The following is a 17,091-nucleotide window of genomic DNA, read 5'->3' as shown; positions in this document are numbered from 1 at the left end:
AGGCCTGTGGACCAAACGGGAAATAAAACTGTTTCTTTCAACAATCATTCACTGTTGAAATTGTCATTGTGATGTACAATTGGAGTCACACGGAAGAAGGAGATGACAACAGACCAAACCTGAGAATTCTCTGTCATTTTACAAGTTTGTTTGAAAGTCAAATTCTAATTGGATATTGCACCTTTTGCATGATATGGCACCACTGAACTGCTTAATCAGAGACGTTCATGAATTTTATGATAGGAAAGGACTTTGTAAAGTTTCAGACAGTACCCCTTAGCGTTTTCTTCTGTTCCTTGCCCTTTGGATATTTCCTGATTGTTTTGCTGGCAGCCCATGTTCTGCACTTTCCCCTGATGGTGCTTCTAACAGACTTTGCTGATGATCTACATGCAATATTTTGGTACTACTCCTGCAGAGTACATCAATAGCATCAATAAAAATGACGCTATTGCCCCCTACCTGGCGCCACACATGGTGGCAGTACGGGAAGGCCAAGGGACGCAAGGAAAGTGACGCTGCACTAGGCATAGCACCACTTTACTTAAATTTGCCCCTAAGGGCCTGATTACCAGACCTGTGGTGAGGAGACTGCCGATGAGGTGGCGGTCTCCCCACCAGCCGTATTACGACTTTCCCACTGGGCTGACAGGCAGGAACAGAGGTGCCAGTGAACTTGACTCTGTGTGCTACAGTGGGCCCATGCGAAGACTCTCAATATGAGATCTGCACTTCACACTACAGCCACGAAAGCCTGCAGTGACGGCCAACACAAAGTTCCAGCAGTGACAATCTGCTACACTTACCTGGATCTTCGTGCTACAGCGATGACCATCCACAACGCCAGGTCTGCTCTTTGCACTACACCAACCATCTCCTCGCTCTTAAGGCCTCCTCCACCACAAGCTGAATTCTTCATGCCAGACTTTGAGAAGGTAACTTTTTCAGCAGGACTGTACTGGTCCCAGTATCTAGCTGTGCTCTCCATCTTGGTCAGCCTGAACTTCCCCCCATGTTTGGCAGGACCAGATGACGGCAAGTGTTGCTTTGTGCTTTTAAGTGCTATACTTACCTAAAACTTTTACATTGAATATCTCAGGCTCTACTGATTAGATTTTTGTTGTTTTTATCAAATATTTTTTTTAATGGACTCTATTTTTCTAAATTACTGTGGGATTTTTCCTGTGTTGTGTTTTCACTTTCTACTTTTTGTGTGCTGAATATATACTTGACACTTTGCCTCTAAGTTAAGCCTGACTGATTTTGTGCCAAACTACCACAGGGTTAATCAAAGGTTAATTTACTGACATTTGTGGACAACCCTGACAGGGACTGTGGTTGTTGTTTGAGAAGGGTCGACACCTCACTCAAACAAAAACCCAATTTACTACGATTGTATTTAATGGTGCTCACTCATTCTGCCGAACTTTCTATCCATTAGGCAGTATTGGGGTTTCTTTAATGCTGCTATAAAGCTTCAGATGCAGTGCTTTCTATCAAACCACATGTTGTTTTATAGAAATTCTTGGTTAAGCCTGCTAACAGAGGAAAGCATCAAGCATGGCCACTGTAAATAGGTATTGACCTTCCTATCATCGCAGAACACGCTCTGAGAACGAAAGCTTAATTGTATTTATGGCTTTTATAAAGAAGCGCATCAGCTGTTATTTCCCTGTGTCTAATCTTAGTAATGAGCAGAACTTTCCAAACTTTCAAAGGGGGGAATAACTTATTTTTTTATTTTTCCTTATGCGGGACAGATTGCAACATTAGAACAATTGTTTACCAGCTAGTGACTAACTCTGCTTTTGTAGCAGGGGTGTTTAGAGTTAAATATCAAGATAACCGATAGACTGGCTGTGTAAAGCAAACTAGCCACTTTAAAACTCACCCTTAAAATGTTATTTTTGAAAGAGGGCCACAGTTTTAAGCGTCGAGTGCGTTAACTAATGCGCCACGGTTGACAAATGAGTTCAAGTCATGGTAAACTGTTTCTTGAGGGATTGATTTACAGGTTGTATTCTCGGGAGACACTTGGAGTTTTACTGATGGCTCTCATTTATAAACCTCACCGAAGCATCATTGATTTCTCTGGAATGGAGTATTGACTTCATTGATAAATAACTGCAAATTAGTTTTCCTAACTAAGGGTCTCGATAGATTCAAGGTATCGTTTACACATTTAGAAAAGCAATATTGTCTAATTCGGTTTGGTCTGAATGAACCCACGTGTCTGTCACATTCAAATACCTCCTGCACAACATATGATATGGACACACGTGTCTAAAAACAGTTTTCCCAGCCATAGGCAATCTTGAAGTCGTTTTGCCCTCACGATAAAGTAGAATTACAGGCATGAACATGAAGATGTTAAAATTCCCAGCATCATATAACCTAAAAAAACAACCAAGCCAATGCTCAAAGCGAAAGCACCTACTATCGACATCAAGGCCCAGATTTATTAAAATTTCACGCAATGCAGCGCAGCAAGGGAAGTTGCTGTGCAGGATGCATAAAGGGGAGCTAGCACAACTGCAAAGATATGATGCAGTCCTGTTTAGGAGATGGCTCACTTAGGGCTGCCTAGCAACAGCGCAGGGACTCTCACTATGGCGTAAGGGTGCCTACGCTGTGGTCAAGACAATTATTGGCCTGGAAGAGATAACTTCCTGCACAAACACTATCCTTTAAAGCTATTTCCTCTGTGTGTGTGCTAAAGAATGCAGCACACATGCAAATAGGAAAACACAAGGAGAAATAAACGTATTTCTCCACGTTACGCTAGAGACAGGTAGGCGCACCGTTTTGGTCCAAACACCCAGGTCTATAAGTTACATGGGTGGATGCATGTCAACGCCAATGCTCCACCTGTGCAGCACCTACCTGAAGCAAAGTATTGCAAAGCAGTGCTATGTGCTGTGCTATGTTCCTTTTTTTTAATACAAAACCACCCAAAGAAATGTAAATCAGGGTTTGCATGTCTTTGTAAATCCCCAAATAGATTTTCTCAGTAAGCCTGACCCAATTGTGGACTCATAACATTGTTGTTGTCAGATCTCTGATAGATTAGCGTGCCAACCTTCATTAGAGGTATGAGGAGGTACCCAGCTATAAATCAGGAAGGGAAATCTTGTTATGGCTATAGGAAGGTCATAACCAACATTGGCCTTTTCTGGAGGAGAGAAATATAGGGGCATATTTACAAGAATGTGTCGCATCGGTCCTGATGCCCCACTTTTTTTGCGTCGCCCCTGCCCCACCTAACGACACCATGGTTGCTCCGTATTACAATACGGCACACAATGGCAGTCATTATGACAATAGCATCAAAAGTTTTGACGCTATTGTTGTGCTTTGTTGCACTCAAAATTATGATGCTAGTGCAGCAAAGCACAGAGAGGGCCACTTACTTAAATTGGGTGCATCATTTTAACACCTGCTCTGAGCAGGCATTTAAAAATGATGGAAAAAATGGCACAGTGAAATGTTGAAAATTTCACTGCACCAGTGTTTTCTGGCCTCCCTGCGTCAAAACGCCCCCCTTGCAAACATTACTTTGTAAATATGGCACGGAGGAAGGCCTCCTTAACACCTCCGTAGCATAAAAAAATGATGCTAGGGCAGTCAAGGTAGTGCTTGTTTATATGCCCCTTACTGTTCAACAACAAGGGGTCCTGGCTGTGGGTTGGTTTAAATGTGTAGAGTATTTCATGAATAGATCACACATTATACAAATACTTAACATAATTCTGCATTTAATGCTTTTGAAGTCTAGTGATATACGAACTCAAAGAGAGGGCCACTGAGTGCAAATCATCAAGGGACTTGTCATTATCGCTGTCTCACAAAAACATTTAAAAAAAACACGTTGAATTCTCTCTAGAAAGTGTTGCCTTTCATGTGTCAAATGCAAAGAAGAAAAGAGTAAACAAACGTTTCCCCCACCTTCATTGGCTTTCTCAAGGTCAAATTTCAACAGCATTAATACAAATCAATATTGCCTGATGTGTCATGGGTGTCATCAGTTCAAAAAGAGAAACTGGATGCATGATAGTTTAACTAACATGATGTGTCCTGGGAGATGTGGTCCCTTTGATAATCAGTTGGCAACACGAATGTTACCCTAGACATGACAGAAAATGGGTTTGCTGGTTGAGGGGGATGAAATCCTTACCCAAGCAACAACCACAATGCTTGTCAGGATTCACAAGTGAGGCACAAGCAAACTCCAAATTAATCTGTGCTCAGCCCTCTGGTAGCTTGGCACACAGCAGGTAGGCTCAATTTAGAGGCAATGTGTAAAGTATTTATGCAGCAATTCATCAGTGATAACATGAAAACACAACACAAGAAAAATTCCAAACAGTTTAGAAAAATTATTTTACAATTTTAAATAAATAAAACTACACCAAAATGACAAACATACAATCAGTGGAAGTGAAGGCATCCAATTTAAAAGATTTCAGTGAAAAAAGCACCAAAAAGCACAAAGTGCCAACTATGTATATCTAGTTGTGCTGGACCAGGACAAGTTCACAAGTTCAGGCCAGCTGCCAAGAAGTGCGGTCTGGCTACAGAGACCCAGTTAGGCCTGCTGAACAAAGAACTTTAAATCCTGGATTGGTGAGCATTGCGAGGGTCCATGTCAAAGATGCATTGTACAGCCAAAGCAATACATCGGTTTCAAGTTGTGGAGAAGCTGAGATGTAAGGTCCTGCATCGTCGTCTAGTATCTTGCGATGTGAAGTCTGACATGGGAGATGCATCATGCAGTAGAGGCGATGTGTTGGCTCCAAGGAGCTGCAAGGCTGCGATGGGGAGTCGGATGTCATTGTCAAGGCTGCTATCAATGTTGGATGCAAGGGACTGCGGTGAAGATGCATTGCACAGCAGCAGTTTTGAAGAGGCTACAGAAGCGATGTGAGTCTTTGCAATGGTTCCAATCTGCCAAGTAGCAGCAGTGCTTGGGTTTTGCTCAAGGTTGCAGAGCAGAGGAGATGCAACAGTTTTGCTTTGTCCACAGAGGCTTCCAGAGCACCTTATGCTCACCTGTGTTCCTGAGGCTTCAGCTCAGGGGGCCAGTCAACTAGCCCTTGGAGTCACTCTGGGGTCCTGGGTTCAAGAGATGCAGGACCAGTTCTTCTCACCCAGGCAAGAGGGCAGCAGGAGTGGCAGTCCTTCTTCCTGGCAGAGTATCCACAGGTCCAGAAGTGTACTGAACGGCCGGTGTCCAAGGTCCATTATGTATACCCAGTTTTGCCTTGGAAGTGGGGTAGAAGCTTCTTACGGCTTCCTTATGAAGAGCACAGGTGACGTGTCTCCCCTTCCCTGGCTCCAGACTAATTACAGGGGGTATACTGCCTTTTGTGTGGGGGCAAGACACAGCCTACTCAAGTGTAAGGAGGGCTCTGCCTAGCTCCTCCCTCCCATCATGCCAGTGATGGCCCACCCAGACACACTTAAGCTCTCCTTTGAGTGTGGCTGGCTAGTAGGAATACACAAAGCCCAACTGTCAACTACCCCCAGTCATAGGACTGAGAGACAGGCTGCAGGGACTAAATGGCTAAAGCAGGAAAATGCTGACTTCCTAAAAGTGGCATTTTCCAAATTGTAATTTAAGATCCAACTTCACCACTGGTTAGGATTTTTCATTACAATTCTGAAAACATTTGGAAATTACAGCTTATTAAATGTACAACTCTAAAGGTATATTATGGGAGAGGTAAGCTTTGCAGTAGTGAGGAATGAACTTCAGAGTTTTTTGCTACCAGGACATGTAAAACTTAAAAGTACATATCCCACTTTTTAAATACACAGCACCCTGCCCTCTGGGGTGTCCAGGGACTATCCTAGGGGTAACCTACATGTACTAAATAGGGAGGTTTGAGCCTGGCAAAATGGTTAGTTCATCCAGTTGAAATGGCAGTTTAAAGCTGCACACTCAGGCTGCAATGGTAGAGTGAGACATATTTAAAGTATCACTTAAGTTTGTGGCACAATCAGTGAACAGGTCCACTAGTAGCATTTTATTTAAAGGCCCTGGGAACAAGTTGTGCCACTTTAGTAGAGATGTGCAAATAGATTAAATATTCCAATTGGTTATAAGTCAATGTTATCATGTTTTAAGGAGTGAGCAAATATACTTTAGCACTCGTTGGCAGTGGTAAAGTGCCCAGAGTCCTAAGGCCAGCAAAACTGAGATCATCAAAAATAGTGGAGGGTGAAGGCAAAAAGTTTGGGGGAAACCTATCCTAAGGCTGACAGGTCTAACATATGATTATGAAGCGGGCAGCGGAGTTGATGCGGAGTCCTCGCAGCAGACGCAATATGTCACTTCTGCTCGGAATTGCATCATACAGCAGAGGAGATGCACCGGTTGTGTAGGATCTACAGATGGGCTGACAGAGCACCTACAGGCCACTTCCAAGGATCCAGGACTGGGGTGGCATGACCTGGCATGGTAGGATTCACAGATGGCAGAGTCCAGGTGCTGGGTTCAAGGTTGGTGGAGCCTTCTGTCCCTGGGGCTCAAGTCAGATGGCCAGCCAACTAGCCCTTGGAGTAATTTTGGGGTCCTGGGTTCAACAGATGCAGGTCCTGTCCTTCTCACCTAGGCAAGAGGACAGTAGGCAGCAGATCAGCACAGCAGAGAAGCAATTCTTCAGAGCAGCAGTCCAGCAGAGTGGCAGACCTTTCAGAAGCACAGCAGCCCTTCTTCCTGGCAGAGTATCTACAGGTCCAGATGTGTACTCAAGAGTTGGTGTCTGGGGTCCAATATTTATACCTTGGCATTCTTTGGAAGTGGGAGAAGCTTCTAGGGGTTTCCCTTTGAAAGCCACAGGCATCCTGCCTCACCTGTCCTGACTCCAGACTAACTACAAGGGATAAGCAACACTTTGTGTGCTGGCAGGACATAGCTTTTGAAGTATTAAATAGGGCTGTGCTCAACTCTGCCCTCCCATCCTGCCAGTAATGGCCCATCCAGGCACAACTACACTCTCTATTGTGTGTGGATATCTAAAAGGAATACACAGATTCCAACTGTCAGCTACACCCAGTCATGTGCCTCAGGCTGCACACACTAAATAGCATTCAAAAAGTGGCATTTGCAAAATTATAATTTGAAATTTTACTTCAGCATGAGAGAGGATTGTTCATTACAATTCCAAAGACACCAAACATAACTGTGTACCTGCTTCCATTTGGAAATTATCACTTGTTAGATGGAGTAAGGTAACGCCAATGTTAGCCTAAAGAAGCGGTAGGCGTTGCAATAGCGAAATTCTAATTTAAGAGTTTTTCACTACTAGGATATGTAAAACTAAAACGTATGTGTCCCACTTTTTACATACACTGCACTCTGCCCTCTGGGCTGTCCAGGGTCTACCCTAGGAATGACATATGTATTAACAAGCATTTGCAAAGCAACGGGTCTCACGTTTGCTTGAGTTAAAGCCATTAGCATTTTAAACTCCTAAATGGACTTTTCTTGCCAAACTGAAAAGTAAAATAGTTTCACATAAGCAAGCCGCTGACCGCCATGAGCGCGAAGCAGACACACAAAAGGAAACAGAAGTTAACTTGCAGTGAAATGTATCAGCAAAAGCGCAATTATCCATGTAACAGGCAAAAGTGCAGTTATCCATGTAACCGGCAAAAATGCAATTATCATGTAACAGGGTCAACGTCATGTGCACCACTCGATTACTGCCCAGTGAGATAGCGCTGTCTACGAAATAAAAAGAATAAGTAATCCAGAAACCATACAGAAAACATCGAGCCTCATATGTTTTCAGTGGGTGGCCAGTGTGCTAGAGGAGAGCTAAACATCAAAAAAGGCATGACATGTGCATGCCTTTCACTAATGAAATCAAGCTAATTTTAAAAGGCAAGCCCACAAACCAACTAAACTGATGGACATGACATGGGCATGGTTAAAAGCCCTTAGAGAGATTACACCAGGGACGGAACACTTTGTGCTTGACCCTAAAAAGGAAGTTTTGGCCCTGGCAAAAGATGTATATTTACTGGGGAGATGTCAGTTTAAAACCACACCCACAGGCTGCAATGGCAGACCTGAGATATGTTTAAAGGGCTACTTATTGGGTGGCACAATCAGTGCTGGAGGTACACTAGTATTTAATTTGCAGGCCCTGGTAACAAGTAGTGCCACTTTACTAGGGACCTACAAGTAAATTAAATATGCCAATTGGCTAATGCAGCAAAGTACAGGCAGGCCTATTGTTTTCAATGGGAGTGCCATCTTAACACCTGCCTAGAATAATGACGCTAAAAATGACACAGTGAAATATAGTAAATTTCACTGCGCCATTTTTCTGGGCCTCCCTACTTGGGAACGCCCCTTGCATACATTATGCCTGGTGCAGGCAAAATGTGGCGCAAGGCTTTACAAAGTGCACCTTAAAGTCACATTTGTGTAAAAAAGAATGACACAAATGTGGGGTTAGGGGCATCATCAATATGCCCCGAAGTCAGCAAAACAGGAGAGTTGAAGGCAAAAAAGTAGGGGGGAACCATAAGAAGAATGCTAACATAAAAGTCACTCCCAAATAAGTTATTCATATAGCAATTCAACAATAACAACTTCAAAAGCTTACTAATTTGTGCAATAAATACTAGAAATGTTCCTTTCATGTGAATGTAGGTATACAAGTTCTGTGGAAAGGTGGTGCCCTTGGGGTAGAGATTAATAATGATGCATGAAAACAACACAAACCTTCACCAAAATTCAGGCCTTTAGGCTACACTATGGACAGAGTGAAAGTTATCTGTGAATCTATTTGTCTGATTTTCAACTCCCTGTTGTTGATCCCCTTTAAGATGTTTCTTTTGTTGGTATATACCCACAAAATGTGAACAGTTTAAAATCTGAATCATGCTGTTCCTTAGTACTGAATATTTCTCATCACCCTTCCTGAAGGCCGAAAGTTGTCCCATAATACGAAACTTTAATGATCTAATTGTGCTACCTTTGTATTGCACACCATAAGGGCAGCTAATCATTCCCAGTCTCATTTAACTTAACTTTATTTCGGTAAGTAAAAAACAAACCATTAAAGTACAATACACAACAAAGAGAAAGAGGGCTTCTTAAAAACAGGGGGGTACTAAAAAAGTAAAATAGAACACAGTTAAAAAGGACAAGACAAGTTTAAAAAACAAACAAGAAATAAGCAGCCAGATAAACATCACTTAATATAATAAAAGGCTGTACTCAATAAGGAAACTAGTTCCATGAATCAGTGCTGGTAAGAAATATAATACACCAATGTCTACATACTGAGGAGCAGTCACACATCTAATTTGATAAATATACATAAATAAGTCTAAAAATTAATTCCCCAATCTTGCTCCTTAAAATTGCTTATCTCAGATGTCAGAATTATACAAAATAATTTTTTACCATTAATAAAACTTTCTTGGTGGATGAATTCCATTTTAAGATTCTCACAACATAAAATAAGGGATCAATTCCATAGGTATATAAATAGTCCAATCACTTAGATCAGGAATACACTTCACAAATTGATAATAGATCTGATAAAACAATCTCTGCTGTTGTAGATACTAAAATAACTATATATATACTTTTGTAAAATCCCAAGCAAGTCAGCCATTTAGCTTTAGTCAATGTATTTGATATGGATAGGCCGCCAGTTTTAACTCGAGATTTTTAGCTCTTAGAAATATGGACATGTGGATATTTTAATACTCTTCTTTCTTTAAAATTTTTATTTAGTTTACATGCATAATAAACCATAAAATATCAACCTCAGTATTATACATAATTTAAAAAACAAATACGATAAAATGCAATAGTAAGAATACATAACAATCAGGTTATATCCGATCACCATAGATCAGGATTCACGATGAGTTATACGTTATCTTTCACAGATAGCTTGAAAAAAACAACACGACTCCATTGTAAAATTATGGTTGTTATCAACAATTAAGGACGTAGTAAAACTAGATGGATCCACTCTTGACCATTTAACTTTTACCCCACCTCAGATTTTCTACTGCAATAAGCAATACCCTTGCTGGCTCTATTGCCTGTTGTATGTTCATTAATAAGGTTAGCATCAGAGGATTGTGGTTACTTGCACAGTTTTTCTTTACCCTGTAGTGCATGGGCAAAATCAGCGGGTTAGGTGGTATCAGCATGTGATTAATTGTGCTCACGCCACCCCTCCCATTAAAGGTGGGGTAGCAAGTTATCACTGCAAATACACTGTTATGAAACTATATTTTGTCATCATATTTTTGATGTTTCGTCATAAGATTTGTGACGAAAATGCTGCTTGTGTATTTACTAATCCTCACACCTATTTAGAGGGGAGAGGGCCTCTAGTAATATTGAGGTCCCCAGCCCAGATTAAGAATATATCCTTAGCTCTGGCCATGAGGAACATGTCCAAATCCTTATTCATAGTATCAATTATCTCTGCTTGAGTGGCATCCAATTTGTTATTTTAATAATTGTTAATTAGAAGGTCAGGACTATCTTCAACAGATACCAGTATACATTGATAGTATGGGGAGGCTAAAACATCATAACTACTTTGATATAAATAGGGTTGATACTAGAACAAGAAGACCCCTCCTTTTGCCCTATCCATCCTAGAGGCAGTGTTGGGGTAGCAAGTTTTGTAAAGCCGTCAACATCAATCCTATCTACCCCGCATGTTTCCTGTATACACATAAACTGGGCTGCTGTTGTGTAACTTTGCCAATCAGTAGAGCACAATTTTGTAGCCACGCCTGCAATATTCCATGAAGTAACTGCAACCTCAGTATTTCCTTGCAGTTTAGAAGTAGCCATGCCTGAAGCTTAACAGTGCGTGTTTCTGTTCATCATTTTCTAAGCAAGAGATGTTTTGAGACTCCTGTAGGGGTGTGACATTTTTCCTTTCAATAACAGTGAGTTACTCTACTTTATTAAAAGTCTCAAGAGTATCAAACCTATTGTATGTAGCAACACTGTATATTTGATCTGGAATGCACACCTTTTCCTGGTAGTTATGAGACACATTATTTGATATAAACAATTCAGGCTTATAAAATTAACCCAAAGGCACAACATCAGCCTTCCGTTCTGTGCGGGTACCAGCGAATTGCATACTGGATAAAGTTGATAAAGCATGTTTACCAAAATGGGGACAACAAAAGATTAGAACAACACAATCTCACTCATTGGATTTACCTGCTGTAGTCACCCACATGACTCTTCTCACAGTTAAAATTTCACTATACAAACAGTGAAGATTACCACTCCTTTGCGATGACCAGTGGACTAATACATTTTCCAATTGTAACAAATTCTAATGTCTGTTAAGGATTTCCCACATTTTCTAACATTGGTAAGAATATTGAGTATGTAATCTAACTTCCATATTTGATCCTTCATCCATAGATCTCGTACACTCACCAATTGATCCAAATAAATCAGATCTGGTTTTCAAATCTGCTTAATCCTAGATCCCGTTAGTTTCCTCACAGAATATGCTCAATCCTTAAACCTACTAATCATATCATCAGTTGTTTCTAATTATTGTGATTTGCAGGTACTCTTTCTCTTATCCCTATTAAATTAATCCTGTGGCATGGCTTGCTTTAATAGTGTTTCGTGCATGGCAACTATCCACCTTAAAATTGAATGAGATGCAGGTAACTTATTTAAAAAAACCTAAACAAACATTGGTCAATTCCCATAATTCCTAAATCAAAGAAACTAACACTACCTTGGCATATAGCACATTAGACTTTAAAACCCCATGGTTTACAATTAGGAATATCAATATATTCTGATAAAAGTTGCTCACTACCACTCCAAGTGATCATGTATGCTTTGTGCCCATGATTGGAAATAGTGATATTTTTGGAATTGTGGGGACCACACATCAATGGGTTTCAAAAAGTCCATCAACAAGTTCCTGTAGGAAGTGGGAAAGGGAGTGTCTATCGCTGTGACGCTCCACTGTAGACAATATTCACCTTCAAACAACAATTATCTTTCTCCAAAATAAACTTCACAAAACCAATAAGCTCTTTAGTATGTTATAAAAGTGGGGTAGGTTGTCCTAATAGAAAATACTTTAGAGCTGTACTGGCCATCATTATCATCAATTGTAATATATAAGAAACAATCATAACATTTTATTTTAGTTTAAAACCACAAAAGGGCACAAGCTAGCACAAAATGGTCGGTTGGAATTTACTTTCCACCAGAAAACTTTATTTGCACTGGATAGTAACTCTGAAATAACAAAACTAGAGCTAATGCTGCCCTGGTTTACATCAAAGAGCTGCACAATGGGTGATACTAACATTTGTAGACAGGGCTTTGCACTAAAAAATAATGTCTGTTTGTTGCCGGTGTTAAAAAGGAGAAATGTTTTTATTTCTCCAAACTTCACTGATTTTGTATGTGTGCTGCACGGCACAGCACATATTCAAAGTGTAAAATGTTTTTTAAGTTTGTCTATGCATAATATTTGGTACTGGAAGGGTACTCTCCCTGTACAAAACCTACACTAGACATAGCAGACATCAAGCAAACACCGTTGCACTGTGTTGCAAAGGTGTGTGCATGACACCACGTAGTCTGATTGTGCACTAGGAATGGAGCAGGAGTGCCATATCACTGAAGAAATCATACTATTCAACTACACTCTTTCACACAATGTAGTTCAGCAGCTTTGGAAGTTACTGTGTTGTGTTGCATGACAACTTTGTAAATCTGCCCCACAGTGTCATCAATAGTCAGTTTCAATGGGAAGCCCTTCCATTTTGTGTACATTATTCTCTGTATGTTTGATAAAGAACGACCAAACTGTGGCATAGGTGATCAGAAATCTGTGTAAATATTTTGGGATATTCTCCGTTAGACTACCTTTGCCACTAACAATAGGTCATTCAGTAGGTTAGACAAAAGAGTAATGAGTTTGAGGTGGAAAATATATTGATGGATGTTTACAGCACAATTTCATATAACATGTTTTGTCACCAAGCTGTTTATAAAATATATCAGCTGTTAAGAAAAAGGTCCCTAAATAGCACTATTACCATATTGCCACCCTTGTCACAAGGGGTTTTATTACAATTGTGTTGTCCAGTCTAAGATCCCCAAAAGATTTTATTCCAATGAAAGAAAATAAGAACTGTCTTTGCGTTTAGCTATATGCGAGTCAGTGAGTGTGGTAATACAATAAACTGTGTTCTATCTGCAACATGTGGATTTAATTTCAAGAGAACTTTCCACTGTTCCATGTTCTATTCCCCTTTCCTCTAGTGAAATATCGACATGTAATATAGATTCACAAATCCCTGTTTCTTGCTCGAAATAATTATGTGTGGTCAAGGTATCAAGATCCTTAGACAATAGATCATTCTGGAACCTTAAACCAGACAGTGGAACTTCTACATTTGCTTTCAACACATAATATGTTTATACATGTATATATTAAAAGTACATTTAAGCAAGTTAAACCAAAATGATGGTAAGTCATTATTGGACATGGGACAAAATGAATGACCCTTAGATAGAACACTAATTTCTGGCCTAGTTAGACTTGCATTAGGCAACGCAAGTCTCGCAATATTTACATGTTATACCTTCTTGACCCTTTCAGAGTTTGCTATATGATGGCAAAAACCAGAGTGATTTTATGTTCAATGTTCAGGTGTGGCTGCAGACCTGGTCAGAGTTAATTGAGATTTACTGCAAATTAGAGGTATTCACATTATCACAATGCCTGAATTTAAATATGGCAGTAATTTGAGACCTCCTAATGCTGCTGATAGCTGTATAACATGGAGCCCATTCACAAACTGTATTTTGTAGGACACAAAGTAGTACTACAGTATTACTATTCATGTACTACACAATACTGTTCACAAACCTACATGTGTTGTCCTCTGCTCCACATCTTCTATATTTTCCATGGAGACATCTCTGCCAAACTGTCTGAGAACTCTTCACATTTAAACTTACAATTTAAGTATCAATGTGAGAGGTGCAAAGGGGAGTAGCAGGAAATCAACAAAGAACACATATTCCTAAATAGGAGGGGGATAACGAATCTGTAAGTAGAGGTTTAAGGAGAAGTGAGGAGGGATTTAGAGAGGGACATGAAAATGAAAACAACCAACCATAAAAGGGTAAGCCGAGTGCTATTCACAAACTACACTTCTAAAGTTACTACAGCTAAAAAGTTTCCAAACCAGTGGTAAGTGCACTTCAGCTCAGCCTTGGAGTAAGTCTTGAACCATACAGAGTCACTTACAGGTACTGCATCTTGTTGTGAGAGAAAATAATAAACACATGGACTTAATAGAGCATCCCACGTGAAATACTATTAAACAAATTAAATTATTTTGAGTCCTAAGTTGAATCTATATGATTGTTTGTGTCACATATTTAGATTAAATGAAAAGTAAATCGCAAATAATTTTAAAGTTACCTTCTTTTTTAAACATAATGAAAATAAACTATTAATAAAAATGCGAAATTATTTTAAAGTAACACAAAAACACATAACGTCTTTTATTTTACATTAAAATGATTTTTTAAAGAATTAATATTCTTTATTACTCTTCTCTAAACTCTCCCCAGAGAGGTATCCATTCTGGCAGCATATGCTCTTCCAACATGAGAAATGTTACTGGTAGTAACATTAAACTCATAAATTCAGCCTTAGATTTCACCACTCTCTGAACTGGGGAATTGAAGATGTAAATTTGCACCTAGGGTTAAAACTACACCTGGAAATGGTGAATAGCAAAACGTGCAGACTTACTCCTACATGCATGAGTAAATTCAAATATGAGTAAATGTTCATGTGTAAATTCACCTTTCTGATTAAGACACTATGCATTAAAATAGCTTAATTTTAAGTATTTGTAAGTATTGCCACTCTGTTCATCAATGAAACACCTTTTATGTTTTACAAACTGAAAATCATCAACAAATAAGCAAGCTCCTTTACAGAAACACTGACTATTCTTGTGAATCCAGCAGGACTGCAGATGCTATTCTCCAGGTCCCTTCAACTGAGGATGCTGCCCTACCCCTCAGGAACAGCTGCTGCAGTTTTCACATTGCAATAGCCAATTAGAAAAGAGGCAGTTTATTGTCATGTCTTTGTTTTCCCTGCAGGCCAAATACATTTTCTTAAAGAGACAGTGTGTGTTTTATGACAACTAGTAATAGTATCTTACTGCTGGGGTAGTTTTAGGTGACAATGATGCTACAGACATTGTCTTTGTTATTCCTCTCAGCTATGTGTATATTTTCTCTTGCATGCCATTCTCCTTTAGTTTACAAGAAGTGAAATTCCTTGCAGGTACTCTAATGGAGAGTACAAAATAACTCGTAGAGGCAAAATGCAGTTCGAGTGTCCTACCACCAGTCCACTGAACTGGAGATAGTTTCACTTTAGCCCATTGCTATGCTACACAAGTGGATTTCCAGGTTTGTTTCAACTGTATTATTTTCTCTCACTGCAAAGTGCAAATTGAACTGTACATCTTGGGCCTATTGAAGAGCCAATTTCGTCATTCTTGCACCACGCAACTTGGTGCAAAAGCGACTCAAACCTTACCTGGGATTTATGAAGCCCTGCAAGGTCACTTTTCATGGCCCTGATTGATTCAAAAAATTTGAAATAAGGCAACACAGCCCAAATCACTATGTTGCCTTAATCTACTATGGGAATGCCTTCCCACGCAACACTCATGGTTTTTGACAAATTCCCAGATTTACCAGAACTGGTAGGCCTTGGAATGTGCCAAAAAGATGAATCTCCTTAGGTGAGGTGTAACCAGGAGAAATTTATTTATTTGTCCTTGTTAGTTCTTCTTATGTGTGCTGCATTCTACAGCACACATAGAAAGAGGAACATGGCTCTCAGTGCAGGGAAAAGGCTGGAATGCACTGCATGCCTTAAATATGGCACATTCCTGCCCTTTCCTTGTCACACAGTGCAGGGCAGCAAGGTGACTTGCTAGGCTGCACTACATCACAAACTCATAAATAGGCCTCTAGTTTCTAGATAATGTTAACAGAAAACACCATGGGCCTCAGTACGACTTTGGTGGTCTTTTCCAAAGACCTCTGAAGCTGCTGCAGTCAACAGACCGCTAGTGCCGGTGGTCTGCTGACTGCAATATTAGGAGTTGTGCCTGGCTGACGTAGTTGAAGAGGCGGTTGCATCACCAGCACCACCACGCCAGCAAGACTCCGCCTACCGTATTTTGAGCCGTAATACCAGTGGGGGAGTCTTGCTGATGTGATGGTGCTGGCAGTGAAAAACCACCAGGACCGATCCCCTCCCGGACAACCAGCTCGCTGGAAAAGGTAAGTTGTGTGTGTGGTGTGTGCATGTATGTGTGCGAATGGGGGTGTATGAGTGCGTGGCTGTGAGCAAGCGAGTGGGGGTGTCTCGATCTATGCATGCGGTTGGGGGGATGTCTGCATGTATGCAGAGGGGAGGGGGTGTTAGGGTGCGCTTCAGTAGGTGTGTGTATTGGGATGCATGCGAGTGGGGGTGCATGTGTGCAACGCTGCGAGTGAGTGGGTGTGTGTGAATGTATGCGTATGTGAATGGTGTGTATGTGAATGTATGCGCATGCGGAGGGGTGTGTACGTACATGTATGCATATTCGGAGGGGTGTGTATGTGAATGTATGCGTATGCGGAGGGGTGTGTATGTGAATGCATGCTTATGCGGAGGTAGAGGGGCAGTGGATGATTGCGGAGGTGGTGGGGGTGTGAACGTTTGCAGAGCGGGGTGGGTGTGTGTGAGTGGGGGGGTGTATGTCAGTGTGAGAGCAGGTGGGTGTGTTAGAATGGATGTGTATGGTTGGGGGGTATTTGTAAGTGTGTGGACAAGTTGGGGGTTGTTTGGAAGTGTGTAGATGGGTGGGGGTGCTTGGAAGTGTTGGATGGGTGGTAGGGTGTTTGTAATTGTGTGGACGGGTGGGGGGTGTCTGCATGTGTGTGGATGTGTGGATGTGCATGTGCCGGCGACAGGAATGGGGATTCCTATCGCCAGGTGCGTTACCGCC

The sequence above is a fragment of the Pleurodeles waltl genome, chromosome 2_2 (genome assembly GCF_031143425.1).
Source record: "Pleurodeles waltl isolate 20211129_DDA chromosome 2_2, aPleWal1.hap1.20221129, whole genome shotgun sequence".
Taxonomy (NCBI): Eukaryota; Metazoa; Chordata; class Amphibia; order Caudata; family Salamandridae; genus Pleurodeles; species Pleurodeles waltl.
This window is presented reverse-complemented; position numbering follows the sequence as displayed.